Here is a 19,718-nt window from a genome sequence, read left to right on the forward strand (position 1 = left end):
AGTTGAAGCAATCCGGAATTGGCCCAGGCCTCGTACGTCCAAGCAAGTACGGTCATTTTTGGGCCTGATTGGGTACTACATGAGGTTCATTCCCCATTTTGCCACCTTGGCAGCCCCGTTAACCGGCCTCTTGAAGGGTAGAAAGTCGGTGATGGTTCGCTGGGGGGAGAAGGAGGAGGAGGCGTTCTCCCGTTTGAAGTCGGCCCTATGTGAGTCCCCAGTTCTGGTGACGCCCGACTTCAAGCGGGAGTTTGTAGTTCAAACAGATGCCTCGGGAGTAGGACTAGGGGCTGTGCTTTCCCAAGAGCTCAACGGGGAAGAGCACCCCGTGGTTTTTCTAAGCCGCAAGCTTACCCCAGCAGAAACCCGGTATAGCATTGTGGAGAGAGAGTGCCTCGCCATCAAGTGGGCACTCGAGTCTCTCAGATATTACCTTCTGGGGAGAAGGTTCCGTCTGGTGACCGACCACTCCCCTCTCCAGTGGATGAGTCGGGCTAAGGAGGGGAGCGCTCGGGTTACCAGGTGGTTCTTGTCCCTCCAAAACTTTAAGTTCACTGTTGAGCACAGGGCCGGCCGCTTACAGGGGAACGCAGATGCCCTGTCCCGGGTACACTGCTGTGCGTGTGTTCACCCCCTCAGGCTTGAACGGTATGTTCAAGCCCTCAGGGGTGAACAAAGGGGGGGGATATGTAGGAGAGTCCCCGGAATAATAATGGACGGACGATACGTGCCACCAGAGGTCCTGGCCTCGGTGGAGTAAGAACCGGATCATTGCGGTTACAGCGGCGAATGCTACTGGCGCAGCGTGTCCGGGCCGGTTCTTACTGTTCCCCACGGCCAGCCCAGGTTTTTGGTGGAGCTGGGCCTTTAAGAACCCAGCCTGCTGATGATGGGGGTGGGGTGTGTCTTGCTGTGCTGGAGATTGCCACAGACAGAGTGAGTGCTGGTGAAGGAGAGTCTGGGCGCAGCACACATTGAAGGATAGCCCTGGGACCTGTGGTGCTACGAGCCGAAGGGGCTCTGGCCTGAGGGAGACAAAGGCAGATAGCCTAGAAGCCTGCAGAACTGCTGTGGTCTGTCCAAAACAAGGTGACTCAAACCTGCTGTTTATTTTCTATGGAAGGACTTTTGTTTTATGCACTATGTGGATATGCACCTGTGTGGTCTGCACATTGCCTGTTATGCCGTTGGTGTGAATAAAGTCACAGTGTATCACAAAGACTGTCTATGATTGCCTCAATACTGCCGCCGCTACCGTAGCCTACCACGAGCACATCCCCACAATATATATATATATATATATATACACGTGGAAATGGGGCAGCACTCCTTCTATGTTGCGGTGGGGGCTTGTGTTGAACCCTTGAGTCTTTATATACAGTTGCAAGAAAAAGTATGTGAACCCTTTGGAATGATATGGATTTCTGCACAAATTGGTCATAAAAACGTGATCTGAGCTTCATCTAAGTCGCAACAATAGACAATCACATTCTGCCTAAACTAATAACACACAAAGAATTAAATGTTACCCTGTTTTTATTGAACACACAATGTAAACATTCCCAGTGCAGGTGGAAAAAGTATGTGAACCCCTAGACTAATTACATCTCCAAGAGCTAATTGGAGTGAGGCCAACTGGAGTCCATTCAATGAGATGAGATTGGAGGTGTTGTTTACAGCTGCCCTGCCCTATAAAAAACACACACCAGTTCTGGGTTTGCTTTTCACTAGAAGCATTGCCTGATGTGAATGATGCCTCGCACAAAAGAGATAACAAATAAAGGCTTGAAATATCTAGCTTTGCATGTAATGAGTCTCTCTCATAGGTTAGTTTCACCTTTTAAGTTGTATTACTGAAATACATTTTTTGAATTTCGCCTGTGTGTATGTATGTATATATATATATATATATATATATATATATATATATATATATATACAGCCAGGGTCATAAATATTGGGACATCAACACAATTCTAACACCACCACAATGGATTTGAAATGAAACAAACAAGATGTGCTTTAACTGCAGACTGTCAGCTTTAATTTGAGGGTATTTACATCCAAATCAGGTGAACGGTGTAGGAATTACAACAGTTTGCATATGTGCCTCCCACTTGTTAAGGGACCAAAAGTAATGGGACAGAATAATAATGCTAAATCAAACTTTCACTTTTTTAATACTTGGTTGCAAATCCTTTGCAGTCAATTACAGCCTGAAGCCTGGAACGCATAGACATCACCAGATGTTGGGTTTCATCCCTGGTGATGCTCTGCCAGGCCTCTACTGCAACTGTCTTCAGTTCCTGCTTGTTCTTGGGGCATTTTCCCTTCAGTTTTGTCTTCAGCAAGTGAAATGCATGCTTAATCGGATTCAGGTCAGATGATTGACTTGGCCATTGCATAACATTCCACTTCTTTCCCTTAAAAAACTCTTTGGTTGCTTTTGCAGTATGCTTTGGGTCATTGTCCATCTGTACTGTGAAGCGCCGTCCAATGATTTCTGAAGCATTTGGCTGAATATGAGCAGATAATATTGCCCGAAACACTTCAGAATTCATCCTGCTGCTTTTGTCAGCAGTCACATCATTAAAAAATACAAGAGAACCAATTCCATTGGCAGCCATACATGCCCACGCCATGACACTACCACCACCCTGCTTCACTAATGAGGTGGAATGCTTAGGATCATGAGCAGTTCCTTTCCTTCTCCATACTCTTCTCTTCCTATCACTCTGGTACAAGTTGATCTTGATTTAATCTGTCCATAGGATGTTGTTCCAGAACTGTGAAGGTTTTTTTAGATGTCGTTTGGCAAACTCTAATCTGGCCTTCCTGTTTTTGAGGCTCACCAATGGTTTACATCTTGTTGTGAACACTCTGTATTCACTCTGGTGAAGTCTTCTCTTGATTGTTAACTTTGACACACATACACCTACCTCCTGGAGAGTGTTCTTGCTCATGTTTTCTTCACCAAGGAAAGAATTCTTTGGTCATCCACCACATTTGTTTTCCTGGTCTTTTGCTGTTGCTGAACTCACCTTCTTTTTAGGAATGTTCCAAACAGTTGTTTTGGCCACGCTTAATGTTTTTGCTATCTCTCTGATGGGTTTGTTTTGTTTTTTTCAGCCTAATGATGGCTTGCTTAACTGATAGTGACAGCTCTTTAGATGTCACCTTGAGAGTTGACAGCAACAGATTCCAAATGCAAATAGCAGACTTGAAATGAACTCTGGACCTTTTATCTGCTCATTGTAATTGGGATAATGAGGGAATAACACACACCTGGCCATGGAACCGCTGGGAAGCCAATTGTCCCATTACTTTTGGTCCCTTAACAAGTGAGAGGCACATATGCAAACTGTTGTAATTCCTGCACCGTTCACCAACAGCATATATAACACCCTTCTTCTCTCCATCTCAGATTCATTTGGAGAAAGGTCTTTATGTTGACCGAAACCTTGCAGCCTGTTTGGGCCTGATACCACGCTTATCCGCTTATGCTGAAGAGGGATATACAGTATAGGGGGAGCTGGTGTAAGAGAAGGCTGTTTCAATTGCCCACAGCAACCAATCAGATTCCACCTTTCATTTTTCAATACTCTTTTGGAAATTGAAAGGATCAATCTGATTGGTTGCTATAGGCAACTAAGCCACTTTTTCTTTACATCAGTTTTGATAAATCTCCTTCATAATCTTTGCATATGGACTACCTACTCTGTATCTACCAAAGTTGGTTGTGGGGCTTGGCTTAACACGGGCTGTGAAGTAGCTATGTCATTATGTGGCTCCCAGTATTATAATGTCCCCATTACTGCCCTCAGTAATCTTAATGTCCCAATTAGTGCCCCCCAGAATTAATAATGCCCCCATTAGTGCCCCCCAGAATTAATAATGCCCCCATTAGTGCCCCAGAAATAATAATGCCCCCATTAGCACCCCCAGAATTAACAGTGCCCCATTAGTGCCCCCTAGAATTAATAATGCCCCCATTAGAGCGCCCCATCATAGGATCTCAATAGTGGAAGAAAACGCTTCAGTTTTGTCCCCATTCATTGTCAATGGGGATAAAACTGAACTGAACGAAACGGAGTGCACCAGAATGCATTCCGTTCCTTTTCGTTGCGTCCCCATCGCGGACAGAAAAACGCTGCAAGCAGCGGTTTTCTGTCCGCGATGTGGTGTGGAGCAAGACGGATCTGTCCTGACACACAATAAAAATCAATGGGGACGGGTCCCTTTTCTCTGACATAATAGAAAACTGATCCGTCCCCCATTGACTTTCAATGGTGTTCATGACGGATCTGTCATGGCTTTAGAAGAAATAATACAACTGGATCCGTTTATGACGGATGCATGCGGTTGTATTATTGTAACAGAAGCGTTTTTCAGATCCATGACGGATCCGCAAAAAAACGCTAATGTGAAAGTAGCCTTGGTTAAAATAAAAATGCAGCATGTCCTGTCTTTTTTTTTTTTTTCTTCCTAGAAGGACTACATAGAATTTAATGGGTCTGTGCTAAAAAAAAAACGAAACAAAAACTCAGGTTGTGCATTTTGTTGCCTATTCAAGTCAATGGGTCATTAATAAAATGTGAACCACACTGAGGAGCAGCCTGTTTTTTCAGTAATGGTTTCCAGGAGATGCTGTTATCCTTCAGATTTTCTTCACACGTGTGAAAAACACATGAAAGCTGATGACTAAAAATGAGTAAGTTGATTCTAAATGAATCGTGTTTTTCTTGAATTTCCCAAAAATTGGGATTCCAGCCAAAACTGAATCTTTTGCATTTCAATGCTGATGAATCTCCCAAAATGGTGACCACCATTAACAGGTCAGAAGACATCTTCCACATCAATAATTTTTGGGCCGTGTTTTAATAAAAAAAAATAAAAATAATCTGAGGTGTGTTATGATACAGAGTGTTACCACCAGCTGCCATCCGTTTATCCATGTAAAGTATGATACGGTATATATTTTGCTGTCGCTTTGACATTACTAATGCTGTCTTGGCATTAAAGGGTTTGAAAAGGGTTGGATACAGTCCTAGAAGACCTCTGAGGGTCATACTTGACTTTTCAGGACAAATGGGGTACTTTCGATTCAGGTGGAATTTATTTGCTTCTGAATCAAATTGCAATTTGGCTCTATTATGAACCTTTTTCAAGATGTTAGAGCCGAAACGCGTCACAGATTTGTACTAATGTGACAATAAAAGAAGATACTTATTAGTCTACGTAGTCATCAGTGAGTGCTAGTCTTACATATGCTACAAGGGTCATACAACATTAGGCCTCATGCACACGACCGTTGTTGTGGTCCGCATCCGAGCTGCATTTTTTGCTCCATGTGCTGTCCCCATCCGTTGCACCGTTCCGTGGCCCCGCAAAAAAAATATAGCATGTGCTATTCTTGTCTGTTTTGCAGATAAGAATAGGCATTTCTACAATGGGCCACCCGTTCCGTTCCGCAAATTGCGGAAGGCACGGTCGTGTGCATGAGGCCTTACAGTTACATTGTTGGCCAGCGGTCTCTGCTGCTCCGGTTACTTCTCCAGGAGACGCAGACCAGCCTCCCACTGTATCCTTCTACTTGGCAGGCCCGGCTTTTGAGCTTGATTGGCTGCTACCTGTTTGCCGGAAAAGCCTCACCTCCTCTGCTCATAGGGAGCTCCCTCTGGGTCTAAAAGGGCCAGAGCATGCACAGCCTAATCTTCTTTGGTACTCAAGACACCTTCCCCTGTGGGAATGTGCCTGAGCAATAGGTTTCCTAGCTTGCTGGTGTCCTGCAGGAATGTGCTTTTTTTGTGTGCCCGTTTATCTACTTTTTATCAGTTTACTAGATTCTGACCACTGTGACCTGACCTGTGTATTGACTCTACTCTGCCTGCCCTGAACTCATATTGTTTATCGGATTGCTTCTACTCTTCCTGCCCTGACCTTGGCCTATACTTGACCACAGCATGACCCTTTGGTGCTGTACACCAATGTCTCTCTATACCTGTGGGTCAGCTGTCAGTGACACAGAGACTACTTCAGGAGTTTTCGGCCTAGTGGTTCCTTTACAGCAAGGTCCAGATCCATGTTTCCAAGTCCAAGGGTGAAAACCAGGGGACTACCAGGACAATGCCCTTAGAAGTAGCCCAAATCCAATTCTGTTGGTTGACATATTGGTTCCACGCTCACTGCCATAACAAATACCCTATGCAGCGCTCATTTCTTTCTCAAAAGCTATTTATACTGACTATGGGAAAGAAGGATGGGGCTGATCTAAATTGGGTCTGTTCACATTTGCCTTTATAGTTCTCGCTGCCACTGTGGCTATTATGCCTTTGTAGACTTCACTGCATAGACTGAGGTTTAGGCCTCATGCACACTGCCGTTGTGCGGCCGTTCCGTGCATTGGCGACAACAATTTGCGGTCCCCAAAGCACAGGCAACATCCGTGCGTTGGCCGGGACGAATTGAGACCCACTAAACTTGAATGGGTCCGTGATCTGTCCGCACTGTAAAAAAGTAAAAAAAATTTTGCGGTGCGGAGGCACGGACAGAAACGCAACAGAAGCACAAGTGAATGGGTCCGCATCCTGTACAGTAAAGGTAAAATTCTGTGTTAAAGGGGTTGTCTCACTTCAGCAAATGGCATTTATCATGTAGAGAAAGCACTCACAATGATTGTCCATGTTGCCTCCTTTGCTGGCTGAATTAATTTTTTCATTCCATTATACACTGCTTATTTCCAGGGGTTATGATCACCCTGCAATCCTGCAGCGGTGGTCGTGCTTGCATACTACAAGAAAAAGTGTTATGAGCACTCCTGCAGTCCCAGCCACCAGAGAGGCTGGTGCTTTTTCCTATAATCTGCAAGTGCGACGATTGGGCCGCACGGGCAACACATGAGTTACGGTGGGCCGATGGGGGTAGTAGTTCATTTACTCACGGTTAGGAGAGCCTCCCTGGGCCGGCTGTGCAGTGGAGGAAAGGACAGCACTAAATCCTCCGGGGCACTCTCTATTGTAGGGAACACCAGCCAGATGGAAGTTGAGGTTTCCTTGATGGTATAGGTGTTTAAGGTGTTTTGGTGGCTGGGCCCCTGTGTTCGTGATGCCAGCACCGTAAGTTGCAAATGTTGAGAGTAGTAGTAGAAAGGATGAGGAGTTAGTTGTTGTAAAACAGTTGAACATTTACCGAATCAATGGTTTCAAGACAGTTGTTACAGTTCATTTATATATCAAAGGTAATAATCCAGATGTTAGTTTAGCTGGAATTCCTTAATACAGGTCTGGCAATTGTCAGTTGAGGAGTTCTCTTAATACTTTGGCTTTAACAGGTAGAATGACAATTCTTGCTTAAGTAGTTTTGCACTAAGTCCACTTTCTAGCACTCAGGTACTGAATATAATTTTTTCCTATTTATCTTGAGCAATCCAATAAGGGCGTTCTCCCTCCTGACAGGCAAACTCTCTGTTACATTATTTAATGCAGGATGCTCTCCTGAAATATTCAGGTTCACTATGTTTCCAGAAGGCATTTAGTGAAAAAGAACAATTCTGCGCACTAATTATGCCGTTGTGTCCAGGTACCTTTAACCCCTTCAACCCCGGGCCTGTTTTCACCTTCTTACCCAGGCCATTTTTTGTGTCACTTTATGTGGTAATAACTTTAAAACACTTTTACTTATACAGGCAATTCTGAGATTGTTTTCTCGTCACATATCGTACTTCATGACAGTGATAAAAATGAGTAAAATAAATTATTTTTAGCAAATTTCCAAATTTCAATTTCTCTACTTTTATAATATATAGTAATATCTCCAAAAATAGTAATTACTTTACATTCCGCATATGTCTACTTCACGTTTGGATCATTTTGAAAATTACATTTTATTTTTTGGGGACGTTAGAAGGCTTAGAAGTTTGGAAGCAAATCTTGGATTTTTATCGGAAATTTTCCAAAGCCAACTTTTTAAGGACCAGTTCAGGTCTGAAGTCACTTTGTGAGGCTTACATAATAGAAACTGTGACGGACTGAACAGTCACTGGGGCTGCTGGAGAAGCCTGAGGGCCAGCCTCCTTCCTACAGACTATAGACCGAGAACTATGGAGACCGCCTCAGACCTTTTGGGGTTACAAGGAATTATGAACCCTGATTTATGTGTGTAATTTATATGCCACATATTTCCTATTGCCCATTAAAAAGGCATGGTGTGGATTCAGCAACACAAAAAGGGTTAACTATGCACTGAGACTCCCACTGATTGTGTTAGTGATGGGATTAAGATAGTTGATTATAATAGCAGCTGACTCCTATGATACACTCAGGAGATAATCCCATCACATGTGTCTCCTCTTCCCATTCATTCATTATGGAAGGGTGAAGATATCTGTTTGCATGTTCATTGTTGATTGCGTCAAAGACAATGCCAGTGTGTTTGTTAATTGCGTCACAGACAATGCCATTGTGTTTGTTGATAAGGGTTAGTTTTGTGTTTAAACTGTACAGGATTGGCTGCTATGTCATGTCCTCAGTATGTCATGTGTATATAAGTCAATGCTGTGTGTTCAATAAAGAGTTCCTGTTTTACATTCAACATAGAGCCTCGTCTCATGTGCATGGGGATTGCTATATGCTGTATACTCCCCTGGCTATAACTCCTAGCTCTTGGTAAGAGCTGTTCCTGCTCTCTGGATTTAGGAGAGGTTCACTCACTGGAGCCTGGAGCCTTGTCGTAGGTCCAGGGTGGGTAGGAGATGGTGATACCTCAACCAAGCTTCGGCAGTTCGTGGGGTCTGCAGTGCTTACTGTATCAAGTGGAGTGCCTGGAGTCCTCGGGAAGCGGTAGGAGCATCCATCGACGGAGGTACCCGGTCGGGGTGCCAGGAGATCCGTTACAGAAACCATCCAAAAATGACCCCATTTTAGAAACTACACCCCTCAATGTATGCAAAACTGATTTTACAAACGTTGTTAACCCTTTAGGTGTTCCACAAGAATTAATTGAAAATTGAGATGACATTTCAGAATTTCACATTTTTGGCATATTTTACATTTTAATCAATTTTTTCCAGTAGCAAAGCAAGGGTTAACAGCTAAATAAAACTAAATATTTATTACCCTGATTCTGCGGTTAACAAAAACACCCCACATGTGATCGTAAACTGCTGTACAGGCACACGGCAGGGCACAGTAGGACAGGAACGCCATATGGTTTTTGGAAGGCAGATTTAGCTGAACTGGTTTTTAGATGCCATGTCCCATTTGATGCACCCCTACAGTAGAAACTCAAAAAGTGACCACATTCTGGAAACTACGGGATAAGGTGACAGTTTAATTGGTACTATTTTGGGGTACATCTGATGTTTAATTACTCTATATTACGTTTTTTTGTGAGGCTACCACGGACCGCCGGGCCCCTGCAGTGATCGCGCGCGCGCCACTCCGGTGCCCACGTGATCACCATAATGTACTATTACATCAAATTGCGGGAAAGCAGTGGTTCCCATGACGTAGTAGTACGTCATAGGTCGGGAAGGGGTTAAGTTTCTCCCGGTCACTTGTGCTTGTGAAGGCCCTTGGCTAGACTCAGCTGTAATCTTCACTAGACTTGCTTTATATTGATACAAAGACTTACTGTCTTGTGTTGGGCTGCTGTGACTCCTTGGTCTGTCATCTCCAGGCATGATCAGGGCCCAGAGGAAAGAAAGGCAGCTATATTGTGGAACATGCCTGTTCTCCTCCCCATTAACTTCCTTCTCCTCTCTCTCCAACTAACTACTTCACTTCCTGTTCTAGCACATCCCGCACTATATATATTATGTGGCGCCAGCACCACCTAGGGGCGAATAGATGTAATGACAATGCCAGCCTGATATTAGGAAATACAATACATTAAATACATTAAGTATGCCAAAGTTTAAAGTGACAAGTCATAGACAGCTATTTTCAGCTACGCTGGAAGTCGAGAGAGGAAGTTACACAGAAATGAAACGGCTGTACCAGAAAGGGTCCATTCACACGTCCGTAGAATGTGTCCGCACCCGTTCCGCAATTATCCGGAACGGGTGCGGACGCATTCATTCTCTATGGGGCTAGAATGGATGCGGACAGCACACAGTGTGCTGTCCGCATCCGCATTTCCGGAGAACGGCCCAGAACTTCCTGTCCCTGGCTACGGAAAAAAATAGAACATGTCCTATTCTTGCGGACAAGAATAGGCAGTTTTATGGGGGTGCCACCCGGGTGTATTGCGGATCCGTAATACACTACGGACGTGTGAATTGACCCTTATTCTATAAATCACCATCTAGTACCATCTAAAATCACGTTGGAAAGCACAGGGTTAAAACGTGGATGCAGATGTCCCCCCACCCTGACAGCTGATGTCGGAGCTCAGTGTTTAAGACACTCCATACAGATAGCGCACTGTAATCCTGCCATCGATCTCTCGCTTCTCATCGTTCCTGGCCAAGTAGATAGTTCTTCCTGACAGGTGAACAGAGGCGCAACGCTCTGCTGCTGACAGGTATTGATCAAAGATATTTGTTGGGCCTTGTCAATAAGGAGGTGACAATGGGGACATCCCTTGCCCACGGAGAGACGGCTTCGCTCCTGATGAAGTTGGATGACAGCTTTGTGCTCAGAGATGAGGCTTAAAAGACTTTAATAAACGCTGTGTGTGAAATGATACGGCTGTAGATTCTGCTCCTGATTTTCCCGGCACGCGCTCTGATTAATGATATCCATTAAACAAGAACACAAAGATAAATTTATTTACTATTATTTGTTGTGAGGCCTCAGAGCGGCAATAAGAAGCTTTGCAAATAAATGGAATCCCTATTTCTTGGCCATTTCGTCTGTCAGTGACACTGTCACCATGTAAATTTGTCTTCAGCCGGAGATGGCACAATACAAAAGCAACAGAGGGTTACGACGCAAATTACAAGTCAAGAGATACTACACAAAAAGCCTGACATGCTTGGTTAAAGAAATGAGATTTCATCAAGATCTTATGCAAGCCATCGACTAAGCCCCTAATGGATAGGACTCATTGGATACCAACATGCCCCATACTTTGTCCCTATAGGAGATAAGCCAAAATAAGGTCCAGTTCACACCACATTTTTGAATCCTGTAAAGAGATCCTGATAGTTATTGACTCAAGACTAAAAAACTCTGCTGGTGGAAGATCTGAGAGGAGCACGCCTATTAATACATTTGTCAGTTCTGTCTCTGTCCATGCGCCATAACAGAAATTCACTCCAGCCAGAAGCTAGAGTAGATTTCTGATATGGTAGGAGCCAGTTTCTGGCACACATGTTGTTACAGGGCATCTGTCAGCAGTTTTGTACTTATGACACTGGCTGACCTGTTACATGTGTGCTCGGCAGCCGAAGGCATCTGTGTTGGTCCCATTATGCAGGGGTGCAATGATCGTGGTCGCAGATGGTGCAACCGCGAATGGGCTATTCACAAATAAAGCGGGTGGAAAGAGCTTGGAGTAACATCATTTGTGAATAGTACTAGTAGGGCAGCGCTAGGGCTTGGTTAATTCTGGACCAACCACATGTGATACAGCTGAGATGAGCCCTCTGACCGGGCCCAGTACTGTCACTGTGTCAGAGCGCTCATTTCATCTGCATCACATGCGGTTGGTCCAGAATTTACCAAGCCCTAGCGCTGCCTTACTAGCATTATTCACAAATGATGTTAAATGTGAGAGAAGACTGGGGGCAGTGGGGGTGTTCTGCCCAGCTGGGTTTGAATTTAATTCTATTTCACGTCAGCCAGGTTTTACTATTGCTGTAGTTATTAGTTTGGTTATAGCACCATCTAGAGGTCTTAAAAATGTACTACACCTTGTTTTTCTGTTAATAAAGATTGTTGTATTGTTGGACTGTAATGCGTCCTGGGAAAGAGAAGCCCAGTCTCCAGTCTTCATGTTACAGGGCATCAGCAGTGCTGTCACCTGCATATCTCCTTTTCAAACCGCATAATCATCCTTGTACACGCATATCTGGTAAGAATTCTACCTTTGTTTCAGGGACATTATATATGCAGTGCTGTTTAGCCAGTTTAAAGTGTTACTCAGGAAGTTGTAACTGTTAGATGCTAGACAAAACACAATACGGGGATATACCCCCTTACCGGCTCTATCAGGGAACCATGGTGTTTGAAAAGCTGACGGCGTGTCACGGTGAGCAGAGACTCCTGAATCAAAAATTGAGAAAAAATCTGCACCGCCATGTTCTAAACTGCTCACTGTATTTGTAGAAAAAAAATATAAACACTCAAGCAGTAAAAAACATCACCTTCTGGTGTTTTTTTACTGCTTGAGTGTTTATTTTTTTCTACAAATAAAGTGACCAGTTTGGAACACGGCGGTGCAGATTTTTTTCTCAATGTTAGATGCTAGATATGCATTCCTATGTATAGGCAGCCATTTTGGACATGTGCTCTCTCTGTTAATGTAATATTACTGTACATGCCATTCTATATGTTTTACTTATGCAAGCTATTTGTATTCTAATAGTTTTACCAATCTCAATTACTCCTGTTTTGCCAATAAACAAGTTAGACTACAGAGAACAGTCCTCTTATTTAGAAGACAGGAATGGTTTATACTGAATGTCAGACTGCACACTGCGTGAACATGTATGAAGACAGAACAGGGGGACATTACTGGGGGCAGTGGGTGACATTACTGGGGGATGTGGGAGACATTACTGGGGCAGTGGAAGGACACTACGGGGGCACTCTAAGGATTTTACTGTGGGCACATTAGGTACATTAGCGGGGGGATATTATTATTACCAGAGACCAGATGGTGTGACTGGGCATGGCAGGGGTGGGGTGTTGGGTCCTTCTAAAGTTTGTCTTGGGGCCCATAGAACTCTAGTTATGCCACTGTTCATATGTGTTTGCATTGCTAAGAAAAATTATGTTTTAATTTATGCAAATGAGCCTCTAGGAGCAAAGGGGGCATTACCATTACACCTAGAGACTTCACTTTCTCTGCCACTGCTGCATCCTCTGCACTTTCATTGACAGGGCCATCATGCTGTCAATCACAGTGGAGAAAGTGCGGCAGTGGCAGAGAAAGTGGAGTCTCTAGGTGCAAAGGTAACGCCCCCTTTGCTCCTAGAGGCTCATTTGCATAAATGTTAACTTACTTTTTATCAGTAATGCGGGCACATATGAACATGGGACCAACACAGATGCCTTCAGCTGCCAAGCGCACATGTAACAGGTCAGCCAGTGTCATAGGTACAAATCTGCTGACAGATGCCCTTTAATTGAATTGGGCACATACCCATTTTTCATGAAAGTGGCGAGAGTGTCGGAAAAAGCAAAACAAAAAATGTTGTTACAAAATGGTACTTGCAACAAAATATGTCCCCTTTCTATACTAAAAACCTGGTGTACACTGCTAATACATGACCTCTGGTTTCTGGCATGCTTTTGCCGTGCGGTTTTGCAGGTGAAAGAATCGTTTTCTTGCAAACTCATCTAACAACAATGAGACCTCCCACTTTATCAGACGTCTCAGGGTCCAGCCACACGGTCAGGTTTCCTGCTGCAGTTTCGGAAGCCAAAATCAAGAGTGAATTCAAACAACAGAAGCTGCGTCTGTCCTGTATACTTTCTCTCCTTTTATGATCCGCTCCTGATTTTGGCTTCCGAAACTGCAGCAGGAAACCTGACGGAGCGGCCGCACCCATTCAACACTTTTCTACAGCGGCACAATAGAAGCTTTGCTCCTTGCTAATGTCATTTCTACCCTTTTCTGACATGTACAGCAATATACAACCTTGTGCAGACGGTCTGCCGTGTATGTCTCGTGTGCGGTGTGTTAGGTCACACAGCACATTAGATACTGTATGATCCCTCAGATTGGTGCGCACCATCCACATAACTGTGTCCCAGTGGGTACTAGGTCGTGCACGTAGGGCACTTACACCATGTGGCTTCAGCCATGCTTCTTATTCAGTTTATGCCGGATTTGAAGTTGTGTGTGCCAGATATACTACACGAAGAAAAATGTACCACATCTGATGTAGGCAGATCAAAATTGACAGAAGGTGGGACAACAGAAGTAGGAAGGGCAGTAATGCCACAGTGCAGCACAATATACTGCCCCAGCAGAACCAAATACCACAGTGCAGCACAATATACTGCCCCAGCAGAACCAAATACCACAGTGCAGCACAATATACTGCCTCAGCAGAACCAAATACCACAGTGCAGCGCAATATGCTGCCTCAGCAGAACCAAATACCATAGTGCAGCACAATATACTGCCTCAGCAGAACCAAATACCACAGTGCAGAACAATATACTGCCCCAGCAGAACCAAATACCACAGTGCAGCACAATATACTGCCCCAGCAGAACCAAATACCACAGTGCAGCACAATATACTGCCCCAGCAGAACCAATACCACAGTGCAGCACAATATACTGCCCCAGCAGAACCAATACCACAGTGCAGCACAATATACTGCCCCAGCAGAACCAAATACCACAGTGCAGCACAATATACTGCCCCAGCAGAACCAATACCACAGTGCAGCACAATATACTGCCCCAGCAGAACCAAATACCACAGTGCAGCACAATATACTGCCCCAGCAGAACCAAATACCACAGTGCAGCACAATATACTGCCCCAGCAGAACCAGATACCACAGTGCAGCACCATATACTGCCCCAGTAGAACCAAATACCACAGTGCAGCACAATATACTGCCCCAGCAGAACCAAATACCACAGTGCAGCACAATATACTGCCCCAGCAGAACCAAATACCACAGTGCAGCACAATATACTGCCCCAGCAGAACCAGATACCACAGTGCAGCACAATATACTGCCCCAGCAGAACCAAATACCACAGTGCAGCACAATATACTGCCCCAGCAGAACCAATACCACAGTGCAGCACAATATACTGCCCCAGCAGAACCAAATACCACAGTGCAGCACAATATACTGCCCCAGCAGAACCAAATACCACAGTGCAGCACAATATACTGCCCCAGCAGAACCAAATACCACAGTGCAGCACAATATACTGCCCCAGCAGAACCAGATACCACAGTGCAGCACAATATACTGCCCCAGCAGAACCAGATACCACAGTGCAGCACAATATACTGCCCCAGCAGAACCAATACCACAGTGCAGCACAATATACTGCCCCAGCAGAACCAGATACCACAGTGCAGCACAATATACTGCCCCAGCAGAACCAGATACCACAGTGCAGCACAATATACTGCCCCAGCAGAACCCAATACCACAGTGCAGCACAATATACTGCCCCAGCAGAACCAGATACCACAGTGCAGCACAATATACTGCCCCAGCAGAACCAGATACCACAGTGCAGCACAATATACTGCCCCAGCAGAACCAAATACCACAGTGCAGCACAATATACTGCCCCAGCAGAACCAATACCACAGTGCAGCACAATATACTGCCCCAGCAGACCAAATACCACAGTGCAGCACAATATACTGCCCCAGCAGAACCAAATACCACAGTGCAGCACAATATACTGCCCCAGCAGAACCAAATACCACAGTGCAGCACAATATACTGCCCCAGCAGAACCAAATACCACAGTGCAGCACAATATACTGCCCCAGCAGAACCAGATACCACAGTGCAGCACAATATACTGCCCCAGCAGAACCAAATACCACAGTGCAGCACAATATACTGCCCCAGCAGAACCAAATACCACAGTGCAGCACAATATACTGCCCCAGCAGAACCAATACCACAGTGCAGCACAATATACTGCCCCAGCAGAACCAAATACCACAGTGCAGCACAATATACTGCCCCAGCAGAACCAATACCACAGTGCAGCACAATATACTGCCCCAGCAGAACCAAATACCACAGTGCAGCACAATATACTGCCCCAGCAGAACCAAATACCACAGTGCAGCACAATATACTGCCCCAGCAGAACCAGATACCACAGTGCAGCACAATATACTGCCCCAGCAGAACCAAATACCACAGTGCAGCACAATATACTGCCCAGCAGAACCAAATACCACAGTGCAGCACAATATACCGCCCCAGCAGAACCAAATACCACAGTGCAGCACAATATACTGCCCCAGCAGAACCAAATACCACAGTGCAGCACAATATACTGCCCAGCAGAACCAAATACCACAGTGCAGCACAATATACTGCCCCAGCAGAACAGAATACCACAGTGCAGCACAATATACTGCCCCAGCAGAACCAAATACCACAGTGCAGCACAATATACTGCCCCAGCAGAACCAATACCACAGTGCAGCACAATATACTGCCTCAGCAGAACCAGATACCACAGTGCAGCACAATATACTGCCCCAGCAGAACCAAATACCACAGTGCAGCACAATATACTGCCCCAGCAGAACCAATACCACAGTGCAGCACAATATACTGCCCCAGCAGAACCAAATACCACAGTGCAGCACAATATACTGCCCCAGCAGAACCAAATACCACAGTGCAGCACAATATACTGCCCCAGCAGAACCAATACCACAGTGCAGCACAATATACTGCCCCAGCAGAACCAGATACCACAGTGCAGCACAATTACTGCCCCAGCAGAACCAGATACCCCAGTGCAGCACAATATACCGGCCCCAGCAGAACCAGATACCACAGTGCAGCACAATATACTGCCCAGCAGAACCAGAATACCACAGTGCAGCACAATATACTGCCCCAGCAGAACCAAGATACCACAGTGCAGCACAATATACTGCCCCAGCAGAACCAGAATACCACAGTGCAGCACAATATACTGCCCCAGCAGAACCAGATACCACAGTGCAGCACAATATACTGCCCCAGCAGAACCAGATACCACAGTGCAGCACAATATACTGGCCCCAGCAGAACCAGATACCACAGTACAGCACAATATACTGCCCCAGCAGAACCAGTACCACAGTGCAGCACAATATACCGCCCCAGCAGAACCAGATACCACAGTGCAGCACAATATACTGCCCAGCAGAACCAATACCACAGTGCAGCACAATATACTGCCCCAGCAGAACCAATACCACAGTGCAGCACAATATACTGCCCCAGCAGAACCAGATACCACAGTGCAGCACAATATACTGCCCCAGCAGAACCAGATACCACAGTGCAGCACAATATACTGCCCCAGCAGAACCAGATACCACAGTGCAGCACAATATACTGACCCCAGCAAGAACCAGATACCACAGTGCAGCACAATATACTCCCCATGCAGAACCAGATACCACAGTGCAGCACAATATACTGCCCCAGCAGAACCAGATACCACATAGCAGCACAATAATACTGCCCCAGCATAACCAGATACCACAGTGCAGCACAATATCCTGCCCCAGCATAACCAGATACACACAGTGCAGCACAATATACTGCCCCAGCAGAACCAGATACCACAGTGCAGCACAAGATTACGCCCCAGCAGAACCAATACCACAGTGCAGCACAATATACTGCCCCAGCAGAACCAATACCACAGTGCAGCACAATATACTGCCCAGCAAGAACCAATACACAGTGCAGCACAAGATACTGCCCAGCAGAACCAGATACCACAGGCAGCACAATATACTTGCCCAGCAGAACCAATACCACAGTGCAGCACAATATACTGCCCCAGCAGAACCAAATACCACAGTGCAGCACAATATACTGCCCAGCAGAACCAATACCACAGTGCAGCACAATATACTAGCCCCAGCAGAACCAAATACCACGTGCAGCACAATATACGCCCAGCAGAACCAATACCACAGCTGCAGTCACAATATACTGCCCCAGCCAGAACCAGATACCACAGTGCAGCACAATTATACTGCCCAGCAGAACCAGATACACAGTGCAGCACAATATATGCCCCAGCAGAACCAGATACCACAGTGCATCACAATATACTGCCCCAGCAGAACCGATACACAGTGCAGCACAATATACTGCCCCAGCAGAACCAAGATACCACAGTGCAGCACAATATACTGCCCCAGCAGAACCAGATACCACAGTGCAGCACAATTATAATGCCCCCAGCAGACCAGATACCACAGTGCAGCACAATATACTGCCCCCAGCAGAACCAGATACCACAGCGCAGCACAATATACTGCCCCAGCAGAACCAGATACCACAGTGCAGCACAATATACCGCCCCAGCAGAACCAGATACCACAGTGCAGCACAATATACTGCCCCAGCAGAACCAGATACCACAGTGCAGCACAATATACGCCCCCAGCAGAACCAGATACCCAGTGCAGCACCAATATACTGCCCCAGCAGAACCAGATACCACAGTGCAGCACAATATACCTGCCCAGCAGAACCAGCCCCATACCACCAGTGCAGCACAATATACTGCCCCAGCAGAACCAATACCACAGTGCAGCACAAATATACCCCCAGCAGAACCAGATACCACAGGCAGCACAATATACTGCCCCAGCAGAACCGCGATACACAGTGCAGCACAATATACTGCCCAGCAGAACCAGATACACAGTGCAGCACAATATACCGCCCCAGCAGAACAGATACACAGTGCAGCACAAATACTGCCCAAGCCCGAACCGATACCACAGTGCCAGCACAATATACTGCCCCAGCGAACCAGATACCACAGTGCAGCACAATAACTGCACCAGCGAACGGATACACAGTGCAGCACAATATACCGGCCCCAGCAGAACTGGATACCACAGTGCAGCCAATATTACTGCCCATGCAGAACCAGAACCACAGTGCAGCACAATACCGCCCCAGCAGAACCAGTACCACAGTGCAGCACATATACTGCCCAGCAGAACCAATACCCACGTGCAGCACAATATTACTGCCCCAGCAGAACCAGATACCACAGTGCAGCACAATATACTGCCCCAGCAGAACCAGATACCACAGTGCAGCACAAATATACCGCCCAGCAGAACCAGATACCACAGTGCAGCACAATATACCTGCCCCAGCAGAACCAGATACCACAGTGCAGCACAATATACCGCCCCAGCAAGAAACCAGATACCACAGTGCAGCACAATATACTGCCCCAGCAGAACCAGATACCACAGTGCAGCACAATATACTGCCCCAGCAGAACCAGATACCACAGTGCAGCCACTATACCGCCCCAGCAGAACCAGATACCACAGTGCAGCACAATATACCTGCCCCAGCAGAACCAGCTACCACAGTGCAGCACAATATACCGCCCCAGCAGAACCAGCTACCACAGTGCAGCACAATATACCGTACCCAGCAGGAATCCCAGATACCACAGCTGCCGGCACAATAATTACCTGCCCCAGCAGAACACCAGATACCACCCCTCAGTTGCCGCACAATATACTGCCCCAGCAGAACCAGATTACCACAGTTGCTAGTACAATATACTGCACCAGCAGAACCAGATTACCAAGTGCAGCACAATATACTGCCTCAGCAGAACCAGATACCACAGTGCAGCACAATATACTGCCCCAGCAGAACAGATACCACAGTCAGCACAAATATCGCCCCAGCAAACCAGATACCACAGTGCAGCACAATATACTGCCAGCAGAACCAGATACCACAGTAGCACAATACTGCCCCAGCAAACAGATACCAACAGTGCAGCACAATATACTGCCCCGCAGAACCAGATACCACAGTGCAGCAC

The sequence above is a fragment of the Bufo gargarizans genome, chromosome 2 (genome assembly GCF_014858855.1).
Source record: "Bufo gargarizans isolate SCDJY-AF-19 chromosome 2, ASM1485885v1, whole genome shotgun sequence".
NCBI classification, from domain to species: Eukaryota; Metazoa; Chordata; class Amphibia; order Anura; family Bufonidae; genus Bufo; species Bufo gargarizans.